We start from the raw sequence: 17,257 nt of genomic DNA on the forward strand, positions 1-17,257 counted from the left end.
GCCCCTTCACACAGCTTAAATCCTTCTACTCCCATTATGGAGCACAAGACTCCATGCTCCACTTAATTCCTTCTGAATCCTCTACCATGGTGCTTAAAGAGGGAATAGGACCCTCTGCACTGGGGTGAATTAGACCCAGACAGGGCTCAAGCACAACTGGAGAAAAAAATCCGTACGAGTAAATAAAAAGCCTTGAAAACATTCTGCAAAATTCATGAGGCTCTACTATTAATTATTTCTATTACAGTAGTGCATAGACACCCCCACTGAGATCAGGACCCTACTGTTCTAGGCACGATAAAATACACATTAAGAAACCCTACCTGTTCCAAAGATCTTATAATCTAAACAGCGCCCTATTCCTTGGACCACACTGCGTCTATTGGCAGCTTTGTGAGGGGATAAGCTGATTGGAAGCAACTAATTGTGTCATTTTTAATGGGTATTTTTCTTCGGGGATAATCCTTTGTCCATTGTTGCTTGGTTGGCTTTGGAAAAGCTTAGTTGGAGATGATACTGTAAATCTCCTCTGGGCAACATTCCTAATCTGTTTATTATTTTCATGCAAGAGTATAGCCCTGATACGATGCCGGACGCCACAAAAATGCTTAATTATGTTATTTCCCTTGGTCGGGGGAAAGGAGGAAGCATCAAAGCCACTGTGAAAGCTACAGCATTGACAATGGAGAACACACCTTTGACAGAAGACGGAGGAAGGCATTAACAATGGGAAATAGGCCCTATTTAACGGGTCAGTTTTGGTATCGGAGGAGATTTGGAAGATTATTTTGGAAATACGACCGAGACGTGATTTTAGTCCTCCTGGACAAATATGAGAGGCAATTTCCTTGCCTGAGAATATGTCCATTAGCTGACAGCAGGGGATGCAGCATTGTGCAGAGGTATAATGCAGCCCTCCATTATCTGAATTGAGCTGTTGGGAGGTGGGTCGAAAAATAGTGCAGAGCCTGTGCTGTTAACATTTGCCTGTTGTTCTGTCCCTTAGTTTCGCTTCATTACTGGCTCCTAGCTCTATTTCAACAACGATGCCACTACCAGTGTCCCCAGTTTGAACAAAGTGCTGCCAGCCAGAGTTCAAGGAAGGAAATAAAGGGAAAAGGCAGAACATATAAAGTCTGATTTTTCTCTTCTGTTGGTATAAACCAGGAGTAACTCTGTTCAAGCCAGTGAGACTCACAGGTATGAAGGGGAGTGAATCAGGCCTATAAACATTCAAAGAGCCACGGAACCCGAGTGGTCTCCACAGTACAAGATGGCATCAAAGGGAAGATTCATAAGGTGTTGTGTTGGGTTTTTTTAACTGAATGATCCTGCCGGGCTGGGAAAGTCACATTCAGCGCCATTACAGATTAAATGGCAATTTCCACTGTGCATTCCAACAATTGCCGTTCCCATCATGGTTTTTATTTGCAGAGCTGCATGGGCTTTACCAACATTAATGAACCCAGACACACACGACCCCCTGAGAGGTAGGGTAATAGTGGTATGGCCATTTTACAGATGGGGAATGGAGGCAAAGAGAGATTAAATGACTTTACTGTAGATCACGCAGAGCTGGGAACTGCACTAAGGTCAAGGTTAGCCTTGTTCAAATTACTAGATGACTCCCGTTCCTTAAACCACTGCAACTTAACTGAAGGTTAACAGGTTAACTTAAACCCCTCCATTCCGTTGTACTGTTTTTTATATCTCTGTTATATGAGGTTTTTTAATCTATCAATCAGTCTCTTTTAGGTACTTATACAGATAATGTATTTATCCTCACAACACCCTTGTGAAGCAGGGCAGTGCTACTATCTCTAGTCTACATATGGGAACTGAGGCTTAGTGACTGGCCCAAGGTCCCATCACAAGTCTGTGGCAGAGGACAGACTTGAACCCTGGTCTTCCAACTGCTAGGCCAGTGTCCTCGTACTGGTATAAAGCTGAATTAATGAAGAATCAGGCTCTTTAGACTGCCATCAAGGGGCAAAAATTCCCTTCTTAAATACGCACTGTGGATCTGCATTGCATATACTGCACTTATTCCCTGTGCAAACTTTCTACCAATATCCACAGAAAGTACACAAAAACAGTGCATGAAACAGAGCATAGTTCTAGCCTGCTGGGTATTGCTCTATGACCAGACATGTGACTGGAAAGAATTTGACTAGAGTTGATTGCAAATGTTTCTCCCCCACTGCCCCCCCTCCCGCACCAGGAAAATGTTGATTTTTCTTGGAGAGAGAGGTGGCAGTTCAGAGGAAGCCCTGGCTGTGGTGCATCCTGGAAAATGTAGTCCAGTCAGGGAGGCTCACCCACAGAGGGGAATGAGGACATGAGGCAACCAAACTACATCTCCTGTGAGGCACAGTAACAGCATATCCAAATTGATATTTTCCAGGGAGAGGAATCAAGATTTTCCATGGGAACCACTTTTCATGATCAGTCATGTTCTGTCAGAATCTCAGAACAGAAACTCAGCTTGCCACCAAAAAACAGTTTCTGAAGCCCTCAAATCGTGGTTTAAAGACTTCAAGGTGCAGAGAATCCTCCAGCAAGTGACCCGTGCCCCATGCTACAGAGGAAGGCGAAAAACCTCCAGGGCCTCTTCCAATCTGCCCTGGAGGAAAATTCCTTCCCGACCCCAAATATGGCGATCAGCTGAACCCTGAGCATGTGGGCAAGACTCACCAGCCAGATACCCAGGAAAGAATTCTCTGTAGTAACCCAGATCCCACCCCATCTAATGTCCCATCACAGGCCATTGGGCCTATTTACCACTAATAGTCAAAGGTCAATTAATGGCCAAAATCATTTTATCCCATCATACCATCTCCTCCTCCTGTGGCACTGTGTTCACCCCTCCAGAACATACCCACGCAGATCTCACTGGATATGATTTTTGTTTCACACTGATGTAATTCTGGAGTGACTCCACCAAAGTCAACCGAGTTACATCAGTGGAGGGAATGGGAATCAGGTCCATTTTCTTTAATGGAAGGTGTGCAGAATTTTAGTTATTTGATCACCTTGACTTGAAACTGAACAGCCACAAAACTAGTTTTTTATTTGGATGTGACCAGGAATAACTATAAATCAAGCTTTGGAAAACTTCACTGCTACTCTTCTTAATGGCTGGATGGAATTGCTGAGCTCATAAGACAGATTTTATGACACATCTCTGGAAGGGCTCCCCCGCCTGTCTCTCTCTGCTTTTTTAAAATGCTCTCATGTATTGTTTGGGTCATTTTAAGTATTGGAAAGCACAGGTCAATGGTTGTTAGAATTTTACGCACAGTAAATAAAAAAAAAATTCTTATGAACTCAGCAATTCTGTCAAGCACTAAGGAGAGTATCAAAGGAGTTATTACAGAGCACCAAGACACAGACAGATATATGACATCGTCCATCACAAAGTGCTACGACTCACTTATCGGCCTTTGCAGGGTTGGACAGAATTGCATTAAGCCAGTTTCACTTGTTCAGTTTGCATAGATTTTGGAGGGTCATGATAAGATATGGTTACTTTTCCCCCAATAGCTATCTTTTGTGCCTCTCCTTTCTCAAGGCCTAGTTCTGCGAGGTGCTACCCAGTGACTCTGCCAAACCCTCATCTCCCTTCAGCCAGTCATAGGAAACAGAGTTCCCCCCTCCCCATGAACAATTAAAAACCTTCAAAAAAAAGTTACAGCAAATTTCCAGTGTCCATTCTGAATCAAAATTTGTTTAGTTGCAATTTGAATCCATTTTGTTGTTTTGCAACTCCAAAATATTTACTGTAACTTCAAAATTTTCCATTGAATAACTTCATTTATAAAATGGGGAAAATAGCACTGCTGAGCCACACAGAGGTGTTGTGAGGATAAAAACATTAAAGCTTCTGAGGCACTCGGGTATTATGGAGCTAGGTCTATGTAAATACCTTAGATAGGGTCCGCACACACACTTTTCCAGGTGAAAACATGGGCAATGCCAAAACTGAGCTATTCTGGCATCAGACAAATAAGTGAAAAGTAAGTGGTCCCAGCTCAGTCACAGTTAGAGGCAATCTTGGTGCCACAGAATGGAGGTAACTTTTGAGGAACAGACATCTTCATTGTTTACGGAGGATGACCTAAGACCGCATGCTCTCCCTCATCTTCTGTCATTGAGGTGATGCACAATCTTGGGTTGCTCTCAGATCTGTGCCTACACAAGATGGGCACCCAAAAAATTGAGGCACTTATTGCCAGTAGCCTGTTTTGAACTTGGCAGCTGAAGTGACTCACTCAAGGTCAGTAGCAACTCTGGGAATAGAAACCTAAGACCAGAGCAGTCGCAAAGAGGAGGACAGAATCAAGGGCCATGAACTCCCAGCGTGACGCTGTGGCCAAGAGGGCTAATGTGATCTTTGGATGAGTAAAGAGAAGAACCTTGTGTCGGAGCAGAGGCGTTAGTTTACCTCTGTATTGGGAACTGGTGTAACTGCTGCTGGAATCGTGCATCCAGTTCTGGTGCCCACAGTTTAAGAAAGATGTTGATAAATTGGAGAGGGTTAACGGAAGAGCCACGAGCATGATGAAAGGGTTAGAAAACACGTCTGATAGGTTAGATTCCAGGAGCTCTATTTAGCTTAACAAAGAGAAGGTTAAGGGGTGAGTTGATTACAGTCTATAAGTACCTACATTGCAAACAAATATTTAATAATGGGCTCTTCAGTGTAGCAGAGAAAGTATCCAATGGCTGGAAGTTGGAGTTAGACAAATCCAGACCGGATATAAAGCATGAATTTTTCATAGCGAATGTACTTAACCTCTGGAACAATTTATTGAGGGTCATGGTGGATTCCCCATCACTGACAATTTTTAAATCAACATGGGATGTTTTTCTAAAAGAGCTGTTCTAGGGATTATTGTGGGGCAGTTCTCTGGCCTGTGTTATCCAGGAGTTCAGACTAGATGATCACAATGCTCCCCTCTAGCCTTGGAATCTATGAATCTAGGTTACCCTGTGCCTCAAGGCCCATGGCATTAGTATTCCAGAACAAATTAAAATAAGATACTGTATTTGTTGGCTATCATCTTCACAAAAAAGAAATGTACTGAGAAGCTGTGGATAGAAATAGCATCAGTTATTATCTGCACCCTCCTTTAAACATTACTAGAGCCCGCACTTCAATATGCGGCTGAACGTTACTAACAGGCTGAGGAAATGAAGGTCAGGCCACAGAAAGATGTCTGCACTCACTCATCATGCGTAGTTTGGTGTGGCACAGAGACTGTTTGCATCAGGAGGCCATTTAGTTCTATTCTGAAGTAAGACTTGAGCTTATCACGTAAGACTTGACACTACAGTCCAGCAACAGAGTGGTAGGACTGCCCACCCTGCTGTTGGGAGCAGATATCCTTCTGATCCGACACTGTGGATCGGTTTTTGAAGGGTAGAAAAACCAGTGAGCCTTCAGTTGGCTGTGTCTGAAAACAAGAGAGAAAAATCCAATTGCCGTGTTGGGTATTCTCCTTTCCTCATCACAGACTCCAACAGCTCAGATCTTACTCAGCGAAGGGATTTATTGCAAACCACTCTTTTCTTTGTAAATGCACTTGGTGGATTAACCAAAACAGGATATTAAGTGTATCTACATGGTAACTATTGATCTGTACATCAATGGATAGAGCGGGGGTGGCCAACCTGAGCCTGAGAGGGTGCCAAAATTTACCGATGTACATTGCCAAAGAGCCACAGTAATACATCAGCAGCCCCCCATCAGCTCCCGCCCGCCCCACTCCCAACACCTCTCGCCCACTGGCAGTCCCACCGATCAGCGCCTTCCCCTCCCTGCCCACACCTCCCGATCAGCTGTTTTGTGACATGCAGGAGGCTCTGGGGGGAAGGGGGCGGAGCAAGGGCACTACAGGCTGAGGGGAGGGGGTGGGAAGGGGTGGAGTGGGGGCAGAGCCAAGGGCTGAGCAGTGAGCACCCCCCGGCACAATGAAAGTTGTCACCTGCAGCTCCAGCCCCAGAGCCGGTGCCTAGACAAGGAGCCGCGTATTAACATCTCAAGAGCCGCATGGGGCTCCGGAGCCCCAGGTTGGCTACCCCTGGGACAGAGTATAGACCACCACATTCCACTGATACTGAACAAAACAACAGCCCGGTCTCTGCAAGCCTGGCATACGCCAGTAGTCCTGTCAAGCTTAATTGAGATCTGCCATGCGAACAATGATGGCTCCTATGTGTAAGGTTTTGCTGGATTGGGGCCAAAATAATCTGTCTCTTTCTAGGTGGCGCCAGGTACGGAGGTGGGGGGCTCAGTTTAAAAGCCTCACACCGTGTTGTCAGAAGGGCAGGTGGCATATGAGGGCTTTGCTCTATAGATATTAGAGAGAGCCAGCCCTTTGCTGCTCTCAGAAGGCTCAAAGAGGTCGGGAACTGGTTAGCAGAGAGTTCCCCTGTCAAAAGGGAACTCCCTGATAGGGTACATGTGCGGATCTGAGTCCTGTGCCTTTGCAGTTGGCAAAAGGGGAATGTCAGGAACAAACAGGAGGCAGGCAGTGGCCATGGCAGAGCTTCACTGTATCTCTACTCCATGGTTATAGGGTTCAGTGACACTAATTAGAGCTGCAAGGAAGTTGGCCCTGAGAATCAGGGAGCCAGAATCTCTCCCTGACACCCCAGCCCTACTCTCCTGCACTGAACAGAGCCCAGCTGCAGGAGAATCAAGCCCACCATTTGCTCGTCCAATTTGCCTCCTCTAAATCAGGAGTAAAGCCACTGAAGTCTGTGGAGTTAAATATATGTAAGAGGAGACTCAGTCCTTCCTGGATGCATCCAAATGAGGATTTATTGAAGCTATGATGGAAGCTGTAGGATGTAGCATATATTACAACACAGTCTAGGGATGTTCCTGCAATTTCAAAGGATGATGAAAAGATGAAACCAAATCCAGCTTTAGCAGAGGATCTGAGATCCTGCAGCATCCAATTTAAATCTGCGTGGGAAAATTTTGATGGAACTGTTTTCTGTAGAAATGCTATTTCATCGACACCAACATGTTTCACAGCTCTATGGCGATTTCAATGACATTAAAATAAAAAATAAAAAATGAAGCATTACAATGGCGTTGAAAAGTTCTGCTTCAATGTTATTGGAAAGTTTAAATAATTCAAACTATTCAAAATGAAAAGTCGTTTCTGAAACAAAAACATTGACTTTTTTTTAAATACCAAGCTCATAAAGAGATTGTTTTGATGGTCACAGATTTCTTCATAATATTCCATAGGCAATTTTGAATTTTTTTTCATTTTCATTCCAATGCAGAATGAAACTAAACTTTGAAATCATGGAAGTTCCCGCAAAATGGGAAATTTTGGTGCCACCTCTGTATTTGGCACTGGTGCAACCTCTGCTGGAATACTGTATCCAGTTCTAGTGCCCACAGATGAAAAAGGATATTGATGAACAGCAGAGGGTTCCAAGAAGAGACACAAGAATGGCTAAAGGATTAGTAAACATGTCTTACCATGAGATAAGCTAAATAGAGCTCCTTCAGTCAAACAAAGAGAAGGTTAAGGGATGACTTCATTGGTGATGGGTCCATTGGTATTAGATTAATCTAATCTAGAGAGACTAATTTCTTTGGTCTTGACTTCGCGTAATAAAAACCACCAAGCACTACATACATACCAGCCAACCTAAACACCAGCTTCCCATATAGTTAGCATTGGTCCTGCTTTGAGCAGGGGGTTGGACTAGATGACCTCCTGAGGTCTCTTCCAACCCTAATATTCTATGATTCTATAAAATTGGTTTAAAAAAAAACCAAAAAACCCTCCTGAAACAAGACGCTCCACTGCATATAATCATCCCCATGGAGAGAAGAGAAGAAAAAACAAACCATGCACGAGCCAGGTCAGTCACCTTGCTTAATGCACTCAGATGCTACAGTGATGAGGGACATGTAACAACCTGGATAGAATAAAGTATGCACTAATGTAAATAGGTAGCAGATCATGGCTAGAGACGTTCAGCGAGACGAGTCAGAAGGTAAAAATTTGCTCCTTGGTTTCAGTACAGAACTTTTTGCTTCACTGAAGACATCACAAATGACATGGGTGTGCTTAAGAAGGCACTGGGGCAATTGGAAGATCACATTGATACAATTTAGATAAGCAAAAGAGTTTATGGCGCAGTCCAGACAATCTGTGATCAGTTGCAGCTGGTCAGCTAGGGGGACAAAACCAGCTGAGAAGCAGCCCGACCGTTGGAAGAGGAAGCAGGGATTCAGAATGTGGGCAAGAGCGGTGTGGATACGAGTATGCTCAGCAGAAACCCCCATACTCTAGATTGCATTTGATCAGTACCCACTTGCCTACTGAAGTCAATGGGAAACCCATGTGTGAACTGAAGGCGGCACACATGGCCCTGATTTCCTAGGGGAAAAATAATTGGTAGACCAAAGCAGAGATAGAGGCATATTGGACCTTCCCTACCCAGCATCAGCCAAGGGCGGGTGAGACCCTAAGTTATACCTGGGCTTTAGTCGTCTCCATAGGGCTTTGCAGGAATCCCAGGTTTGCCCGAGTCATGCCCCCTCCCATCACATTATGAATCCTCCCCTCCTACAGCCTGACCATGGGGCATCTCTGGTCTGAATCTGCCCCCAACCCTTTGCCCCAGCTGGAGCAGCTCGGTTCACAGGATTATTCCTCGGCGGGCCTTGTACCCGCTGCTGTACAGCATCTTTGAGAAAAAGGGGGGCTGTCAAGGTTCCCTCCCCACTGTGAGTTCTAGGGTACAGACGTGGGTACCTGCTTGAAAGACCCCCTAAGCTTATTTCTACCAGTTTAGGTGAAAAACTTCCCCAAGGTACAAATCCTTCCTTGTCCTTGGATGGCTATTGCTGCCACCACCAAGTGAGTCAGACAAAGATTCAGGAAAAGGACCACTTGGAGTTCCTGTTTCCCTAAAATATCCCCCCAAGTTCCTTCACCCCCTTTCCTGGGGAGGCTTGAGAATAATCTGCCAACCAAATAGGTAAACCAGGTGAGCACAGACCAGACCCTTGGTTTTTAGGACACTAAAAACCAATCAGATCCTTAAAAAATAGAACTTTATAATAAAGGGAAAAAAAGTGGAAGAAACACCTCTGTAAGATCAGGATGGAAGGTAATTTTACAGGGTAATAAGATTCAAAACACAGAGGATTCCCCTCTCAGCAAAACTTTAAAGTTACAAAAAACAGGGATAAACCTCCCTCTTAGCATAGGGAAAATTCACAAGCTAAAATAAAAGATACTCTAATGCATTTCCTTGCTATTACTTACTATTTCTGTAAATTAGATGCATCATTCAGTAGGAGCTAGATTACTTGCTTGGTCTCTCTCTTTGTCTCAGAGAGAAAACACACACACACACACACACACACACACACACACACACACAGACAAAGCAAAAACCTTCCCCTCACAGATTTGAAAGTATCTTCTCCCTTTATTGGTCCTTTTGGTCAGGTGCCAACCAGGTTATCTGAACTTCTTAACCCTTTACACGTAAAGGAGGGATTTTATGCTACCCTTAGCTGTATGTTTATGACAGGGGCCCAGGGCAACAACGGATTGGGCCTCCAATATTAGGCAGCAGCAAGATGAGCTACACCTTCGATAACACTTAGTGCTTTACGGGCCTGACTCAACACTGTGGATATAGTTTTACGGCAGTGTAACTCCATTGACTTTTTGCCCTTTTGCCATGTGGGTGATCTTGAACAACTACATCCTGCAGCCTAGGGCAGGATTTGACCCATACGTACATATTCACACACAATATATATATGTACATATTCTTGTGGATGCGATGGAGGTTGCTTATATTCAGGAAGGGAGACTCTAGGCTCCACAAGTGAAGGACGATCTGGTGGAATGGGCACTGGATTGGGATGCAGGGGACATGGATTCAAGTCTCAGCCAGGTCTGTCTCTCAGCGTTTCTGTAGGCTACTGGCCTGTTTCCCCAGCTAGGACTGACACTACACTCAGTGTCTGATTCAAGATTTCCAACCCCAGGGCTTCACCTTGATTTCTTCCACTAAACAACTGATCGCAAAAAGAAAAGGAGGACTTGTGGCACCTTAGAGACTAACCAATTTATTTGAGCATAAGCTTTCGTGAGCTACAGCTCACTTCATCGGATGAAAGCTTATGCTCAAATAAATTGGTTAGTCTCTAAGGTGCCACAAGTACTTCTTTTCTTTTTGCAAATACAGACTAACACGGCTGTTACTCTGAAACCTAAACAACTGATAACCATCTCCATATTAGTTGTCCCTCTTCCTTAATCTGGGAGGGTCTGCGGGGACTTATCTATTGCACAAAGGTTTCCACGCTACAGACCACCTGTCTGAGAGTCATTCACAAAATGCACTTCTCTCCCCAGACCATGGGGCTTCCTGCCAGAACCTTGCTGCTCCTAGAAGCTCTTGTCCATTTCTCCGACAGACCATTTGCCTGGGACGCCTCCTGCCACAGAAGCTACCCTGCTCCTTGTAGGGTTTGCACACGCCCCCTCACCCCAGCATCTCCTGCAGAAGCTTTCCTGTTTCCTGCAGCACTCTCCCCAGCTGGGCTACTTGCTGGCTCTTATAATCACCTAATCCCGATCTGATCGGCCTCAGCTGGGATGTAGATGATCCACCACAGGTGGGGCTGGGCCCAGCTCCACTTAGAGGGCCAGCCACCCTGTGAGTCTCAGTTCCCTAACCATAAAACACTGTGAGGATAAAAACCATTAATTACCGAGACACTCAGATATCATGGGGATGAAAACCAGACCAGTACTTGCTAGAATTCTATCTAGTTATTCTTTGTTTGCATTTTCCACGCAAAGTCTCTCTCTCTCTCTCTCTCTCTCTGCATGTATAGATAGGTGCATGAATAGATCCTAGACTTGCAGCATCTTTCTAAAAACAGCAATAATAATAATAAATAAAAGAATAAGCAGATGCTGGCTCTTATTGGAAAATTCACTATCACCTCCCCCATTTGTAACCATTGCAGAACACAGTCATCTCCCTAAAGGTCTGAAACCTAAAAGCTTATTGAAGGAGAAAATTCAGTCTCTCCAAGACACTGGCTTTTTTGTGATGTGTCTAGTTGCATGAAAGAAGTGTTTCGTCTTGTATGAAGGAATTTGAAAGGATCGGAGATGCAGTGATAATAGAAGGGGGAGGGAAGGAATCTATCTGCATGCAATCCAGAATTTTTTTGCTTAGATGAACTTCTTTTAAAGAAAGCCTCCTGGAGGCCAATGTATATCACTCAGCAAACAGAAGCGACATGGAATTTCACAGCTGATGAATAAACCAATGGATAAAAACAAAGGGGAGGAGGGAGAACTAGGATTAGTGGGTATGAACCAGGATTACTGTTCTGTCCACTCTCTCATTTGGATAATTACATTCTGTCTACCTACAAACATTTGCCTTATTCGCTTAATAGGCTGTTTTGTGATCATTCCTGTGAGCAAACTCAGTTGGTAGAAAGGTGAATTTCACCTCAAGATAATGTCTATGCAACACGTATGTCTTATTTTGACATTTTAGATGGCATTTAAATACTGATAGCTTCTGATTCTCTGCACAGGGGGTGAATAAGCATCTATCTCCTGGGATTTATAAAACTCTCATCATCACAGTATTTAAGCGCCTCAAAACAATTAATAAATTTATCCACATAGCATTCCTGAGATTTAGGGACTATTCTTCCCAATTTACAGATGGGCAGCTGAGACACAGGGATTTAGGGCTATAATCCTGCAAGCACAATGCACCCGTGTAACTTTATTCACATGAAGTCAGTGAGAGTGCTCACATGCCTCAAGCTAAGCATGTGGGTCAGCATTTGCCGAAGATGACTGTGGAAGTCTGCAAGAGCGAGAAATTGAACCTGGAATTCTCGAGACATAGCCTTGTATCTTAATGAGGCTGCCATCTGAGAGCCTAACGAAGCTGAATTTATCTGAATCAATACCCTGGGCCAGTCAGCCAGACACAGTCAAGGTATAAACCAAGCTGCTCCTGGGAAATGCTATGTTCTTCCTCCTCTCCCCAGTTTCTAAACATATCCCTGTTACGCCCAGTTCATTACACTTAGCGTAAGAGCAGCCATCATGCATCTAAGCCACAAAAGTGTCAGCAAGGAAGACCTGAACCAACAAACAAGCAATTCCAAAGCAAAATCTAATTAGTGGGTAAAGACACAGAAAAGTGGCCTTTTCTGCGCCCTCAACTAATGATGAAAACGTATCAGGGAAAGTTTTGACTGGTTATCATCAAAAAGAACCCCCCATTACTTTTAATTGAGGCCAACTTGCATCTTGCAAGTTTATTTGGTCAAAAAACCTCCGTGTGAAGCCCTATTCTGAAGATGTCTACGCTCGTGTTCATTAAAAAGAAAAGAAAAAAAAAACAAATTAGAGAGAAGTGAATAAATATGAATTCACTCACTGAAGTGGCTAATTAAGTCTTGGGCACAGGTAATGGTAGTGTTAGCATAGTCTTGGTGTTTTTTCTTTATTGACTCAAGGTACTTTGTCCTGAATAGACTGAGCTAGAGTACTCCCGTGTCACTTGCCAAAGCAGTGGTAAGGGCTTAATCCAAAGCCCTCTGAAGTCAATAGGAGTCTGCCCACTGATTCCAGTGGACGTGGATAGGCTCTTAGCAAGTCACAGGCAGTTTAAGGCCAGAAGGGATCCCTAAATCGTCGAGTCTGACCGCCTTTATATCATAGGGTGGAAAAGCCACTCAGCACCTGCATTAAACCCAACAACTAAAATGAGATCTACTATTACAGCCCACAGAAGACTAGACTATGATGTGCAGCAGGCAGAGAATAGGAGGGACCGAGATGCGCCAGTGCCCAAGGTCCCTGCAATGGCAGGGAAATGGTTACGTGAGAGAGACCCAGATAATCCTGGCAACTGACCTTCATCCACACGCCACAGAGGAAGGTGAAACTCCTCCCCGCACAAGGTCACCGCCAATCTGACCTGGAGGAAAATTCCTTCCTCACCCCACATATGGGGATCAGTTAGACCCTGAACCTGTGAGGAAGAACAAAGTTAGCCAAGCACCTGAATGCTCAGTGCCAGGTGAAAGTCCCATGTCGCATCTCCAGCCGTGGCCACCCCTAAGTGTGTTACCAATGGCACAATGCACAGACACACCACCCGGGTCATCATTGGGCAGAATTCACCTTGGTGCAGAAGGCCAATGCAAGGGTCTTGGCATCATTTAAACTCAGTGGTGGTACGGGATAACATCAAAATGGCTATAAAAAGGAACACTGAATCCCTTGAATGCTTCAGAGTCTGTCTCCAAGTCTGACTACCTAGGTATTTATCCTGCATTCATCAGGGTCCAGGGGAGAGGGCCCTGTGATTTGCGTCTAACTCCCTGCACAATGGGAGGAGAGGAGCTGTAGCTACAACACTGGTCCAGAGACTGGACCAGAAGCCAAATGGAAGAGGAGCTGTTCTGCAGGCAGACAACCTAACCTTTTATTTTGGTGGGAAGAAGAACTTCACTTCCATATACCTCCTGTACTAAAAGCTAGATTACTCAAGAGCTTGAGAACAAATGTTTTCCCCATCCCCTGGGAATGTTTGACATTTCAAATTTGTTTCCCCTTCACTAGTTGCACAAAAAAGTTGATGTCTCAAAAATGTTTGTGAGCTGAAACTCAGAACACTGTTTTGATTTTGACCTTTTTTCTTTTTAACTTTTTTTTTTTTATTTAGTGAAAATTTACCAAAACTTCAAACCAAAAGTCATTTCAACTAAAAAAAAAAAAGCCCTCCCAAAAAACCCAAACCACTTTCTGGTTCAACAATTTAAAAACTTTTTAAACCAAATTTTGTCAAATGACGGGTTTTGGCAAAACTGAAACTGAACAGTGTGTGGTTTGACGAATCAGCATTTTTCAGCAAAAAACATTTTGACTGGGAATTTTCCAACAGCTGAGAACCTAGCCACCATTCCAGAGTACCAACTCTAGCGATGATCTTAGAAGCCAGATTGTAGGTGAAAACCTCCTCCCCTTTTTCTCCCCTTCTTCTGGGGGGAAGGGTCTAACACGCAACTTATTTGCATTCAGCAACCAAAATTTAACCCAGCTTTTGTACCAATGCCATTTCTGGGCAAAAAAGGCTTTTAAACTTTAGAAGTTTCAAAAATTTCATTCTGATGAACATTCATTTCCACACCAAAGTTTCCTGTTTCATTGCAATTTTGCACAAGTTTCCTCAACAAAGTTAAAGACAAATGCACACAAAATATTTTCACAGGGCCTGTGATACCTAGCTGACAAACAGACTGATCGACCAATCAGTATAGAGTTCATACAGACAATAGAGCATTCAAGAACAGCAGAAGTCCCCAGTGTTCAAATTATCATAGAATCATAGAACCGGAAGGGACCTCGAGAGGTCATCTAGTCCACTCGTAGCAGGTCTAATTATCAAGACCATCCCTGACAGGTGTTTGTCTAACCTGCTTTTAAAAATCTCCAATGATGGAGATTCCCCAAACTCCCTAGGCAATTTATTCCAGTGCTTAACCACCCTGACAGGAAGTTTTTCCTCATGTCCAACCTAAACCGCCCTTGCTACAATTTAAGCCCCTTGCTTCTCATCCTATCCTCTGAGGTTAAGAAAAAACAATTTTTATTCCGCCTCCTTGTAACAACCTTTTACATACTTGAAAACTGTTATCAAGTTCCCTCTCAGTCTTCTGTTCTCCAGACTAAACAAACCCATTTTTTTCCATCTTCCCTCACAGGTCATGTTTTCTAGACCTTTAATCATTTTTGTTGCTCTTCTCTGGACTCTCCCCAATTTGTCCACATCCTTCCTGAAATGTGGCATCCAGAACCGGATACAATACTCCAGCTGAGGCCTCGGCAGCGCGGAGTAGAGCGGAAGAATTACTTGTGTCTTGATTACAACACTCATGCTACTACATCCCAGAAGGATGTTCGCTTTTTTTGCAACAGCGTTACACTGTTGACTCATATTTAGCTTGTGGTCCCCTATATCCCCCAGATCCCTTTCCGCAGTGCTCCTTCCCAGGTAGTCATTTCCCATTTTGTATGTGTGCAACTGATTGTTCCTTCCTAAGTGGAGTACTTTGCATTTTTCCTTGTTGAATTTCATCCTATTTACTTCAGACCATTTTCTCCAGTTTGTCGAGATCATTTTGAATTTTAATCCCGTCCTCCAAAAGACTTGCAACCCCTCCCACCTTGGTGTTGTCCTCAAACTTTATAAGTGTACTCTGTATGCCATTATCTAAATCATTGATGAAGATATTGAACAGAACTGGACCCAGAACCGATCCCTGCGGGTTCCCACTCATTATGTCCTTCCAGCCTGACTGAACCACTGATAACTCTTCTCTGGGAACGGTTTTCCAACCAGTTTTCCACCCACCTTATAGTAGCTCCATCTAGGTTGCATTTCCCTTGTTTGTTTATGAGAAGGTCATGCAAGAGAGGGTCAAAAGCTTTACCAAAGTCAAGATATACCATGTCTACCCACATCCCCAATGCTTGTTACCCTGTCAAAGAAAGATATCTGGTTGGTTTGACAAGATTTGTTTTTGACAAATCCATGCTGACTGTTACTTATCACCTTATATTCTAGATGTCTGCAAATTGATTGCTTAAATTATTTGCTCTATTATCTTTCTGGGTACAGAAGTTAAGCTGACTGGTTTGTAATTTCCTGGGTTGGCCTTATTACCCTTTTTATAGATGGGCACTATATTTGCCCTTTTTCAGTCTTCTGAAATCTCTCCCGTCTTCCATGACTTCTCAAAGATAATCACTAATGACTCAGATATCTCCTCAGTCAGCTCCTTGAGTATTCTAGATGCATTTCATCAGGCCCTGATGACTTGAAGACATCAAATTTGTCCAAGTACTTTTTAACTTGTTTCTTTCCCTATTTTAGCTTCTTCTAATCCTACTTGGCATTCACTAAGTTAGACGTCCAGTCACCACCAACCCTCTTGGTAAAAACCAAAACGAAGAAGTCATTAAGCACCTCTGCCATTTCCACATTTTCTGTTATTATTTTGCCCCCCTCATTGAGTAATGGGTCTACCCTGTCCTTGGTCTTCCTCTTGCTTCTCATGTATTTGTAGAATGTTTTCTTGTTACCCTTTATGTCTCTGGCTAGTTTGATCTCATTTTGTGCCTTGGCTTTCTAATTTTGTCCCTACATTCGTGTGCTATTTGCTTATATTCATCCTTTGTAATTTGACCTAGTTTCCACTTTTTGATTTTTAGATCATTGAAGATCTCCTGGGTGAGACAGGGTGGTCTCTTGCCATAATTCCTATCTTTCCTACACAGTGGGATGGTGTCCTCTTGTGCCCTGAATAATGTCCCTTTGAAAAACTGCCAACTGTCTTCTATTGTTTTTTCTTTAGACTTGCTTCCCACTGGAATTTTACCTTCCAACTCCCTGAGTTTGCTAAAGTCTGCCTTCTTGAAATCGATTCTCTTTATTTTGTTGTTCTCCCTCCTACCATTCCTTAGAATCATAGAATATCAGGGTTGGAAGGGTCCTCAGGAGGTCATCTAGGACAACCCCCTGCTCAAAGCAGGACCAATCTCCAACTAAATCATCCCAGTCAGGGCTTTGTCAAGCCTGACCTTAAAAACCTCAAAGGAAGGAGATTCCCTAGGTAACGCATTCCAGTGCTTCACCACCCTCCTAGTGAAAAAATTTTTTCCTCATATCCAACCTAAACCTCCTCCACTGCAACTTGAGCCCGTTACTCCTCGTTCTGTCATCTGGTACCACTGAGAACATCCAGATCCATCCTCTTTGGAACCCCCTTTCAGGTAGTTGAAAGCAGCTATCAAATCCCCCTCATTCTTCTCTTCTGCAGACTAAACAATCCCAGTTCCCTCAGCCTCTCCTCATAACTCATGTGTTCCAGTCCGCGAATCATTTTTATTGCCCTCCGCTGGACGCGTTCCAATTTTTTCACTTCCTTCTTGTAGTGTGGGGCCCAGAACTGGACACAGTACTCCAGATGAGGCCTCACCAGTGTCGAATAGAGGGGAACAATCCCGTCCCTCGATCTGCTGGCAATGCCCCTACTTTTACAGCCCAAAAGGCCATTGGCCTTCCTGGCAACAAGGGCACACTGTTGACTCTATGAACTCTACCATTTCATGATCACTTTCACCCAAGCTGCCTTCCACTTTAA

Source organism: Lepidochelys kempii, chromosome 26 (assembly GCF_965140265.1).
Source record: "Lepidochelys kempii isolate rLepKem1 chromosome 26, rLepKem1.hap2, whole genome shotgun sequence".
NCBI lineage: Eukaryota > Metazoa > Chordata > Testudines > Cheloniidae > Lepidochelys > Lepidochelys kempii.